Source organism: Typopeltis vanoorti, chromosome 15 (genome assembly GCF_054136105.1).
Source record: "Typopeltis vanoorti isolate ZY-2024b chromosome 15, IOZ_Tvanoo_1.0, whole genome shotgun sequence".
Classification (NCBI taxonomy): domain Eukaryota; kingdom Metazoa; phylum Arthropoda; class Arachnida; order Uropygi; family Thelyphonidae; genus Typopeltis; species Typopeltis vanoorti.
Genome location: NC_143563.1, coordinates 119,358,925 through 119,371,189, shown reverse-complemented (window position 1 = coordinate 119,371,189; position 12,265 = coordinate 119,358,925). Strand labels below are relative to the sequence as shown.

At 36.4% G+C, this 12,265-nt stretch overlaps 1 protein-coding gene across 3 annotated transcripts in view; it reads right to left on the bottom strand.

Moving 5' to 3' along the window:
- Positions 1–12,265, bottom strand: part of Ucp4A (Uncoupling protein 4A) — a 224,870-nt gene that overhangs the window by 80,657 nt on the left and 131,948 nt on the right. The gene's annotated exons all lie outside the window — the stretch shown is intronic.

Sequence of the window (12,265 nt, the reverse complement as noted above, 5' to 3'; positions counted from 1 at the left end):
GATTTCAACATCCATAACACCAATTGGCTTTCCTCTTCCAGTCATACAGATCCCGCAGGCAGAGATGCTGAAACATTTGCGGTCACTAATGACCTCATGCAAATTGTTCAAAAACCGTCCAGAATATCAGATAATCCAAACCACTCCCCAAATACCCTAGATCACTTCCTTACTAATGACCCCTCCAAATATGCAGTGAATGTAGTAAGTCCCCTGGACCACAACTTAGTGCTTATCTCTTCCCCCATGCAACAACGCCTACACAGTTACTCCCACACAAGAGTAGTTTGGCATTATAACAGTGCCAAATGGGACAGTCTCCGAGACTACTATGCTTCATTCCCATGGTTAGACTATTGTTTCCGGTCTTCCAGTCCAGACACATGCGCCAAACGCATCACCAAAGTGATCCTTGCTGGCATGAAAGCATATATTCCCCACACTACTCAGACCTGCCGTCCCCTAACTAAACCCTGGTTTTCCAAAAAATGTGCCAAGGCAGTACAAATGAAAAATCAGGCATACCACAACTGGCTTAAATCAAGAACCCCATCCTCATTCAATGCTTACACTGAAGCCCGAAACAAATGCAAGAAAACTATCAATATTTCCAAAACAGATTTTGAACAGGTAGAAAGCAGGAAGCTTGCAGCCTGTCCAAACAGAAACCATGCCTTTTGGTCCCTTGCCAAAATACCAAGGCAATTGGCTGTAACTTTTGCCCTACACTATTCCCACTTCTAACATACCCAGATGGCTCATTTGCTACACCACCCATAGAAAAAGCTAACCTCCTGGCATCACACTTGGCCTCCATTGCACACATAACTGACAATGGCAAATGCCCTCCAGTCATTCCAACTGTCCAATATACAATGCTCCCTATATACTTTTGCCAAAAAGACATCATGAACCTGTTGTCTAAATTAGACACAAAAAAAGTCTCCTGGCCCAGACGGAATTCCTCCAATTATTCTGAAGGTCTGTGCATCTGAACTAACCCCTATCCTATGTCACCTGTACACACTCTCTTACTCCGGTATATATCCCAAAACCTGGAAACTAGCCTATATTCAACCCATTCCTAAAAAGGGTGACAAATCACTGCCATCTAACTACCGCACTATCTCACTAACTTCAGTCCTATCTAAAGTAATGGAGAAAATCATCAACTCTCAAATCCTAATCTACCTTGAAGGTACCCATCTATTAAGCGACCACCAGTACGGATTCCAAAAAAGCTGTTCAACAGGAGATCTACTCTCATACATCACCCATCACTAGACAAGCACTATGGAGAAATTCGGCGAATCCCTTACCATACTAGTCACTTTCATGGTCTAAGTCATATTCTTCATGCATTTGATCTCCACCCCTCTCCCATAACCTCTTTTTCACCTGCAATTCCTGTTTGATATTGTTTGTCATCCACTTTATGCCAAATTGTGTCCTCCTCTTCTTCACTTATGGAATACAGCTTACTATTGCTGTTAATAAATATTCCTTCACAATTTCCCAAGCACTAATGATATCCTGGCCTTCCAATTATGCACCCCCATGGAACTGCCTCAAGTTGATATCTAAGACTATTATAATCACTTGCCTTATAATTCCACATATGTTCTTTTTTCTTTGATACTCCTACATGTGTATTCATCTTCCAAGTCAAAACCACATGGTTACTCTCTCCAACTGGGGGAGAGATGTCATCTCAGTTATTATCAGCTCTTCTGATGCTATAACAAATCCAAAACTCTTGAACCTCTTGTTCCCTCTATTACATGTTGCCTGACATGTATCCCTCAAGAATTCTAGAAATTCCATTCCCTTATTACTACATGCATTTTCCTCTTCCCAACTTCTACTGCTATAGTTAAAATCTCCCATAATAATCATTCTTTTTGCACCTGCCAAGCTCAACTGCCTAAATATCTCCTGCTCCCCACCCTCTGTTCCTTGGCTTGTAGCAACACCCATTTAGTGTTGAATACTATAGCTACTCCTTCTTTTCCTTCATTGTCATTGCCTGAATATAACATTTTGTATTTACTGCTCAGAAAGATTTCACTAGTTTTTGTCTTTTTTTTTCAGTCACGCGTATAATATTATGTTGATCTGGTATTTATCCAATTCCTCAGCTAGGTCCATTTCTTTGCCATTCAGGCTTTTTATGTTCATAGTACTGATCTTGAACTCTAGTGATGTTGAGTTGTGGTGTGGTTCAGGATTTGTTCCAGTAGCTGACTTTTCGCTGTTCACCCTGGTTCTCTGGTGAAAATAATGAGGGTCTTGTTTAACTGGGTCATGCCCAGTGATGAGCTATGGAAATTTTAATAATGGGCTCGCATCGTCGAACAAAAAACTACACTAACACCATCTACAACCACCACCACTAGCATTTCCACAGACAATCACAAACATCCATGCCCACAGCGGGATGTTTGTGAACACGAATGGATGTTTGCGGGGTGTTATAAACAAAATAAATTTGTTTTGTTTATGATAGAAGTTTTTATGACATGACAAACAATCTATAAATAATACATAAATATTATCTAAAACACAATAATATTGAAATACGTTATATTTTTCTTTTGTTTTTATACTTCAAATGATAATCAACAGTACCAATCAAGGGGCATTATTTTATAGTCCTATTTATTTATATGTGATTACCAAAATTGAATTCTTATTTGTAAAATGGTAGTAACCGTAACTATAATATTTTATTTAATAAAATCACTTTCGAGATGATGAGACGATTTTACATGAAAAAAAAAAAAAAAAAACTCACTGTCTGGTGCACATTTACCCAGAAAACAACTCTCTCCTTTACAGGTTAACATTTACACACAATTACTTTAAGGAAATACTTATGACAACAGCTGCCACACCTTATTTCCTTCCTCCTTCATGTCTTGTGTTCTAGGAGGATCTATAGCCGAGCGCTGATTTTCTAGAAAATATTTGACATGGGGATTCAGATTAAATTCATTCAAGGGTGGGTTTCCCATTTATAAACATTGTCATTAAATCCAAAATATGTTATGGTGAGAGAAGATCTCTTCGATGTTACGATATTATTCATCACACTAAAAGCTCATTTGGCTTCAGCACTGTAAACTGCAATTGTTGCCATAATCACTTTGGCTTTTTTCACCGTACTGGGAATTTCGTTTTGTAACTTTCCAGTCAAAGCCATTTCCACTAAATCTCTAAAATCATTAATTTTACTTTCATATTTCAAAATAAAATTTAAAGATCTGATTCTCTTTTTTCCTTCTAACTTCTTTCATATTCCATGTTTCAGGATAACATACATTTAAAATGTTTTTCAGCTCTTCATAATTTTAATTTTTAAGTTTAAAATTTCTTTGCTGCATTAATCTATCCTTTAAAGACATTATAAGAAAGTTTAGTAATGTTTCTCATGGTAGATTGCGAAATCTGATTTGCTTTCACTTGCTATTCCTTTAAATTCTTTTGATTTTAACATGGTATCAATTTTAGATTCACAAGAACCTACAGAATTTTTAAAATTATTAATTGCATTAATTGTTTGCATGATTAAGGAGTTAGCTCTTATAATACTTATATTGCGACTTCGTAGAGCTTCTGACATGATAATTCCTGTAGGATATCAATCATTAATGCTAGATCTTTTAAAAATTCAAATTGAGAAGTTAGTTTAAAAAGCCCTTATATTTATCGTTTGATGCAAAATGCTTGCATAAAGCTGGGAAATTTCTCCACAGCAAGAGCTGTTCGTAAACTGCAAGCTGCCCATCACGCACCAAACACACGGCCGATCTTTAAAATTTCGATACCAAGATCTTTTGCAATCGTATTTAATTCTTGGTGATTGATGATAAAAAAGCATATAATTTATCCATAAATATTTCAAAATGATTTATTTCTTTAATGTTTTTTTATCGAATCGTCTAATGCTAATTGTAAACGATGAGCTATGCAATACTGGGAAATTTTGTAGAATTTTGATCGCAACACGTGATTTTTTTCCTAACATTACACTAGCTCCATCAGAACAAAATGCAATGAGATGATTTTTTAAATAGTTATCAGAAAATCCATATGAATTTAAAGTAGCAATTATACTAGTGTGTATACATTCCGCAGTGGTATTTTTTAGTTCTACAAGATCTACAAAAATCGTACATAGTTCAGTGAACTCAAATTGTATGTGAATAACTAAAACACTTATTTTCTATAATAAGTATTTTAGTACGAATCGATAATGTTGTCAATTCGTCTGCTATTATAGAAATTTTGCGATTTTTTATTTTTTTATTTTGGAGAATATTTCTAATTTTATTTGTTTAGAAATATGTTCAACTATTCTAATTCCTGAGAATCTAGAATGCAATGATAATCCTAGAACAATACCATTTTTAATTTGCAGAGCAGTTAAATCTGGCAAATCAGACACAGATCAGTTTCTCTTAACCAAATTATATACAGAATTAAACATTTTTGAAGTTATCAAAATTTCTTTTTCATTTAGTTTGTCAATTAAATTTGGTAATATAGATTTGCTACATTCTTCATTTATTTTTATGATTTTATTATGAGCAAATGATTCATTATGTTTGGATAACTTTTTATGCAATCGTGCGGTTATTGAGTCTGTAGTATTTCCATTTGGTTCCATTTTCATTTCTACCCATTCCTTTGATGATAAAACAACTTTTTTCTCCTTCAACACTTAAGTTTTTATATTTTGAGCAAACACGACATCCTAATTTACCATTTTTAACTTCTAAACACTTATACTGCATTTAGAAATACGATGCTTGCTATTTGTTCCAGCAATCAGGTAAATGATTTTCTTTTTCTCCTCAACTTGTTGCATCTTCATTGAATCAATGTGCGTATTATCTTCAAATTCAACTTCGACTTCATTTTCAACAGCAGTAGAATCAGCAGAATCACTTTTTGTTATTTTTTTTGCAAAAAAAATTTAATGAATTTCACTGTCTTTTTATGTTTCAGAGGTAAAAATACTTTTACAATTATAAAAATAAAATTTGCTGAATATACCGTTTTTAAATTTATTATTAATTTTAAACACAAACAATTGTCATACATCAGTGTACTGATGAACACAGAACTAATGTCCAGTGGAACAACCAGCTGATGACAGTTTTACGAACATTTGATTGCCTACTGGTTTTACCATACAATTGGCTACCAGAAGGGAGAAGGGTAAAGATAGAGCATACTATCTTTATTTATTTTCAAACTTTCATTAGAGAGGAGTTAGAGAGGGCACATTCGTTATAGAGGAGTTGAAACAATAATTCCAAATAATCTATACATTGCCGAATGGAATAATTTTTGTTAGGTTACCGTACGAGTTTGTGGCTTAATATATTTCAAAAAATTATGGGTTTTTTTTTAAATAAAAAGGAAACAAGAAGAACAAGGAGCTCACAAATTTGAGAAAAATTTAACAAAGGGCTCACGCGAGACCTTTATAGCTCCCCACTGGTGACGCCCCATCTGGCATGAAATTCTGTCATGTTGTACCATAATTTTATATTGTGGTTTAAGCCAATAAGAATACAATTTGGTCGGCTAATTCCCAAATTGCCAGACCATCCTTGTTCATTCAGTATCCAGGTAGATACCTAATAGGGTGCACCACAAGAAAGTTAGGATTGGACATTAGGTCAGAAGCCCTGGTTGGTTCTCCACATTCCTTTAAAGGCTATATGGAGGTCTCTCAGTTTACAGTTTTGACCCGTATTTATTTTAGATTGATAATATTATGTTACATATGGGTTTGGATATCAGGTTAGGGGAGTGGATTAGTAACTAACTTTCTGACAGATATCAGAAAGTTGTAAGGGAGCAGGCAGTATTAAGTAGTAGGAAGGTTACAAGTGGAGTTCCACAGGGTTCAGTACTAGGATCATTACTGTTCGATCTTATGTCAATGACATTGTCACAGGACTATAGGAGATATTCATTTGTTTGGAGATGACATGAAGCTGCAGATGGTTGTTAGTATTAGTGCTGATGTTTTGGCTCTTCAGGAGGATTTGAATAAGCTGGACAGGAGGCCAAATGAATGAGGATGCCAGTTTAATGCAACTAAATGCACGGTTTTGAAATTTGGGATTGATAGATGAGATTCTTCATAATCACTTGGTAGAGTTATGCTGGAAGAAGTTTATGAAGCAACAAGACATCTTGGTGTGATTGCAGATCGAAATTTGAAATTCAGATGACACATTGCAGAGAATTACTGCAATGTTGAGGAAGACTAACTGCAACAGATAAAAGTATGGTGGTCTCATTATACAAAGATTTGATCAGACCACATCTAAATTTCTATGCTCAGATCTGGTCACTGAGAGACAGATAACAAAAATGTTATCAGAAATGTACATTGTTTATGGGGATAGACGGAGGGCATGCAGAGACTGCAGAGTATGGTGGATTGAAGACAAAGGGATAATATGATTGAGACACTGAAGCTGTTGAAGAGTTATTATTATATTAACACAGAGGAGATTTTTCATATGTTAGGCTGAGGGTAAAAAACAAAGACAAGCATCCATCCATGGAAACTACAAAAGGAAGTAGTGAATAAAAGAATAATGGAGAGTGGTAGGAGCATGGAACACTGCCTGAGAGGGTGGTAAAAGTACAAACAGTGAATGAGTTTAAAGAGTGGTACGATAGCCTTTGTATTGTCCTACTATGATGAGTCTTTAGTCTCCATGGATGTCAAGAATATAATAATAATAAGTTGTTACATTAAATGAAAATAAAGATAAAAAACAATCTGGGAGAAGATAATGCTTTCAAGGAGGAAGAACGCACTTTAATCTTCGAAATATATTCCAAAAGTCACAAGGCTGAATAAATAACATAGGTGTAAAATGAGAAATCTGGAAGAAGGCAATTTGAAGGCAGCACAAGATGAATAATGGTAATAATAAGTTGCATAAAGACTTGAAAGGGTGAGAGTGACTCCAATGGTAAGGAAAACAAAAATGCAGTACGAGCAGAAATTGGCAAATCAGGATAAGAAAAATCCTTGAGAGTGTTTTTGATAGGATAAGATGCTGTTAATGGATAAAAGTGGGAGATTGGTGACTGCTGCAGAGGACATAGTAGAGGTGTTCAATGAGCAGTTCATCAGGGTGGTTCATCCTCGGTGTGAAATTAGAATCTCAAGTGTAGAGAATGAAATGAGAGAAGACTTATTTGTGAGTGAGCAAGAGCTATATGAAGAGTTAAGTAAACTACATGTCAATAAGGCAACAGGACTTTAGCAGATACCACCACATATCTTAAGGAAATGTTCCAAGGAGTTATCAGCCTTGCCTACCTGTTTAAGAAGAGTCTTGCAACAGCACAAGTCCCAAAGGAGTGGAAGGAAGGCAAAATTGTTCCACTTCACAAAGGTGGTGATAAGACTAAGGAAACAAATTATAGGTCAATCTATATATATGGAGTTGTAGTTAAGGTATTGGAGAGACTGAGACATAAGATACAAAAGTGGGTTGATAACAGTGGTTTTCTTTGTCAAGCACTGGTGTGTTAAATGGAGGTCATATTTTGCAAACTTGCTTATGTACTATAACAAGGTGACAAATATATTGGACAAGAGAGATGCAAATACAGTGGTATGTTTAGATTTTGCAAAGGCTTTTGATAGACTGCCACACCACAAGTTGGTCACTAAACTGAAGTCGATGGGATTGGGTGATAGACAGGTGAATCAGATAAGTATCTGGAAGTTATGCATGGGGGACACTGTCTTAAAAGAGTGAAGTCATCAGTCCCAAAACTGATCCATGTGGTGCCACATGGATCAGTTTTGGGACTGTTGTTATTTAATTTGTATTAAATAATGACATTGTGATAAGTTTAACTTGTGATTTATAACTGTTTGCAGATGATGCAAAACTGGGGAGAGTGATGAGGAATCAAGCAGATGTTGTGGACTTACAGGAGGACTCGAATACACTGTATGAGTAGACAACAGTATGGAACTATCAGTTCAATGTTGAAACCAAAAAAAAAAAAAGAAAGTTCTGAAATTTGGTAGGCAGTAATGGGCTACCAAGTAGACACTTTGCAGGGAAATTCTGGACTAAGTTGAGGAGATAAGAGAGACATTGGAGCAGTGGTGAACAAGGATCTAAAATTTACAGGTCATATTGCATAAGCAATGAACACATCACATCAGTTTATAGCAATGATGTGGAAGACCTTAACCTGTAGAAACAGAGAGGTTCTAGTTCCATTGTAAGACTTGGATCAGCTCATGTATTATTGTGCACAGCTTTGGTCCCCTGTTGTTCAAGGTGATGAGATATGTTGGAAAGCGTCCAGAAATGACTAGCTAAGGTCTTAACTGGTATTTAGGATGTGAATATGAAGACAAATTGGTCTTCATATCGATTAAGATAACAGTGGTATTCTTTGTGCTTGTCAGCATGGGTGTGTTAAATGGAGGTTAAATGGTGTGTTAAATTCCTCACCTTGTTATAATACATTGCAAACTTGCAATGTATTATAACAAGGTGAGGAATATATTGGAGAAGGGAGATACAAATACAGTAGTATACTTTGATTTTGTAAAGGTTTCTGAGGGGTGCAGTAACCCGGAAGAGGAAAGTCACGTGTGCCACAGGGGTCAGTTTTGGGACCATTACTTTATTTTTATATTAAAGATACTGGATTGGGTTTAACTGGTGATATATAACTGTATGCAGGTGATGCAAAACTGGGGAGAGTAATGAAGAATCAAGCAGATGTTCTGACCTTACAGGAGGACTTGAATATAGTGTATAAGTGGGCAACAGTATGGATCTTTCAGTTCAGTGTTGCAATGCATTAAGTTCTGAAATTTAGTAGACAATAATGGGCTGTTAAGAAGTTTTGTGTGGAGGAAGTTGAGAAGATACCTTAGAGTGGTGGTGGACAAGGATATGAAGTTCAGAGTTTACACTGATGAGTTGTGAGTCAGTGTATAAGATTATGGCAATAACAGAAATAGAGAAATTGTGGTTCCATTGTATAAGGCTTTGATCAGGCCTCATATGGATTAATGTGCACAGATTCGGTCCTCATGGTGATTTTCATGGTGATGAGGACATATTGGAAAGGGTCCAGAGAAGACTGATTAAGATGGTGATGTTTGAGATATGAAGGGTTTGAGGGAAGGCAGGTTGTGAAGCCTTGTGAATAGGAGGAAGACCGGGGATATGATTAAGACGTCTAAATTGGTAAATTATTGTTACCTGGTCAATGTGGAAGAAATTACTCAAAAAAGGGATGAGGATACAAAGGGGAGATTATGTGAATAGTGTGAGCAGAGACAGAGAAAGCAAGTTCTTTGCATGGAGAGTGGAATGCATTGCCTACAGTGATGTAGCTAGGGAGGTGCGGAAGGGGCGGTCTGCCCCGGGCGGCACTTTCACGTGAGACAATTTTATTTTTCGACGATTATTCTATTTATGTTAACTTAGTAATTTTATTGCTTAATTAACAATTAGTTTTCAACAACTATACTTACAACTAAAATAAACATAAACATAGTGTTTTAATTTCTTTCCCTATGTCATTTTGACTTTTTGTAGTATTTTTGGTGTGTATTGAGAGGGATGGCAAAAGCTCTAGCTACACCACTGATTGCCTGACAATGCAGAATGTAGATACACTGAATGAGTTTGAAGCACAGTTTGATGGGTTTTGTGTGTAATAGCATATACCTCCTGTGACGAATCTTTGACTTCATGGAGGTCTGGGGTTAATAGTAATAATAATATCCCCACCAACTATATACTCTGCTTACCACCTGTATTTTCTGAATTTTTTAAGTTTTCACTTGGCAACACTGAACTGCCAACCCTACTCCCATGCCAATTTCAGTCTATTTAAGTGTTTTTGCAAAGCCACAATATCTGCCTACTCATAGTTCTTCATAACTTTGCATACATAAATGTGCCCTCTAAACTTCAACTCCCAATCCAACACTCCCAAATCCGTGGCCTCGTCAATCTCCTGGAGTATGGTTCCACCAATGTGATATACTGCTGCTAATCTTTTCACCCAAAAATGCATAAACTTACACTTTGCCACATTAAATTGACATCCATTCTCCTTAGCCCAGTCCTCCAAACTATCGAAATCATCTTGCAAAATTTTGACATCCTGTGCACTCACTATTGCTCTACTCAACTTTGCATCATCAGTAAACAAATGAACACTTCCTCTCAGATCCTTTCCTATATCGTTAACATGTTCGCTGCCACACTACTCGGGCACAGTTTGTTACTGTACGCCAAGCATTTTCACTTCTTCAAGGTCAGTACGGTAATTTCATTGCCAGTGGTAAGCGTCATACGAGTATATTCATAGTTGGCTTGTGATGCTCATATACCAACTACGAGTATACTCGTAGTTGGCAGCGAACGTGTTAATGAACAAATTGAAAAGTAGTGGTCCAAGAACAGAACCCTGCGGCACACCACTAATCACAATCTTTTGGACTCTACTCCTGAATAAACCACTCTCTGATATCTCTCCATCAACCACCCTCCTATCCATCTCACCAACCCTATATCCATCCCCATATGCTGCAATTTACTGATTAGAATTCCATGTGGTATCCTGTCAAAGGCCCTAGCAAGGTCCAGTAGAATCACTGTAAACCCATTACCCTTATTCAGTTCAGCCGTCAGTGTGTTATAAAACGTGAGCAAGTTACTGTAATAATTCCATTATTAATTTGTAAATTTTTAAATTTATTTTTAATTTAATTTTCGTTTTAATTTAAAATTAATTCCATTTACAAAAGACTACAGAACACCAATCTTATATCATCTATATTAAATATCATGGATGGTTTACAGATCAGCACCAATTAAAGAAATTGATCGCATGGAGGGTTCCAATTCCTTATATTGCTGGAATATTTGAGCCTCAGAGCTATTTAAGCAATACAATTTTTAGATTCTTCATTTTTTCCTTTCAACAAATTCTCTCTTCTCTTATTTTCCACCAAGAATAAATGTTCGCTATCTCTCTCTCAGGTGTTTACCAAGTTCCTTTTTCATTGCAGTCTATTTGGAGTTACCGATTGCAATTACTTTGGAAAAAACAGACAGTCTGTTTACAAAAGACAACAAAATGCCAGTCTTCTATGGATTTTTTTAATTGAAGGTGAATTAGCCAATCTCATATGGAGGTAGCAGGGTTTTTTCTCACAGAAACTCGGGTTTTTCATCCTGCATACAGACAAATCAGCCTTTCAGAACACATGCAATTTACAGACAAAAAATACTAGTGGTGGTAGGCAGCAGATGCCATTGATGATGGCAGTAGAGATTCGTTGTAGTTGGCGGATGGAGTGGTGGAGATGGAGAGTTGTAGAGTAGTATAATAAATTTAGTTTAATCCTTTATCCCAGTGAGAGCAAACAAAGTTTGCGCCTGAAAATATCTTCAGGACTGAATATAGTGTTGTACTATCTTACCTGGGTAAGTAGTGCAACACTAGGGCAACTCGTAGCAAAGGTGGAGCAAGATACCAACACTCCTATCCCAGTATCTCCCATAATGCAAAACACATCTCCTTGTGGATATGTATACTGTTATGCATTAAAGGATTGGCCACTACCCAGACTAGTTTCGACCTTCATTGAGGTCTCTTCAGGGGAGCCAGGCCCAGAGTTGGAGATACCAAGCAGAAGCAGTAGCAAGGTCATCTTTACCTATAGAAGTTGCCAAAAGGTTTACCACCTTTTTTATTAAATTACTCTGGATTTAGAGAAAGATGCTGAAAGTTTATTTTTCACTAGGTTAGACTATAATAAATTTAGTTTAATCCTTTATCCCAGTGGCAGCAAACAAAGTTTGCACCTGAAAATAAAAAAAACAAACTTTCAACAGTTGTAGAGTAGGTATCCTCCCTTGATGAGTCTTCGGACTCCTTGGAGGTGTCAGGAAATAATAATAATAAACCTGAGGTCTGGTCTAGTGCAGCATAGAGATCAAAATGACCACAGAATCTTCTGGTCTACGACTCATCTACTATACCGCTACCATTCCAAATTTGAGCATTTGTTCAAAAAGAGTAATGAAGTAGAACTACTACATCATCCCAACTTGAACAACTGATACTGCTTTTCTTTACCTAAAATTAGAAAGGGTCATTATTAGCTGCAAGCAGTAGTTTTATTTTTTCTTTAATCACAGAAAAAACGTAATCACAGTCAGAATCT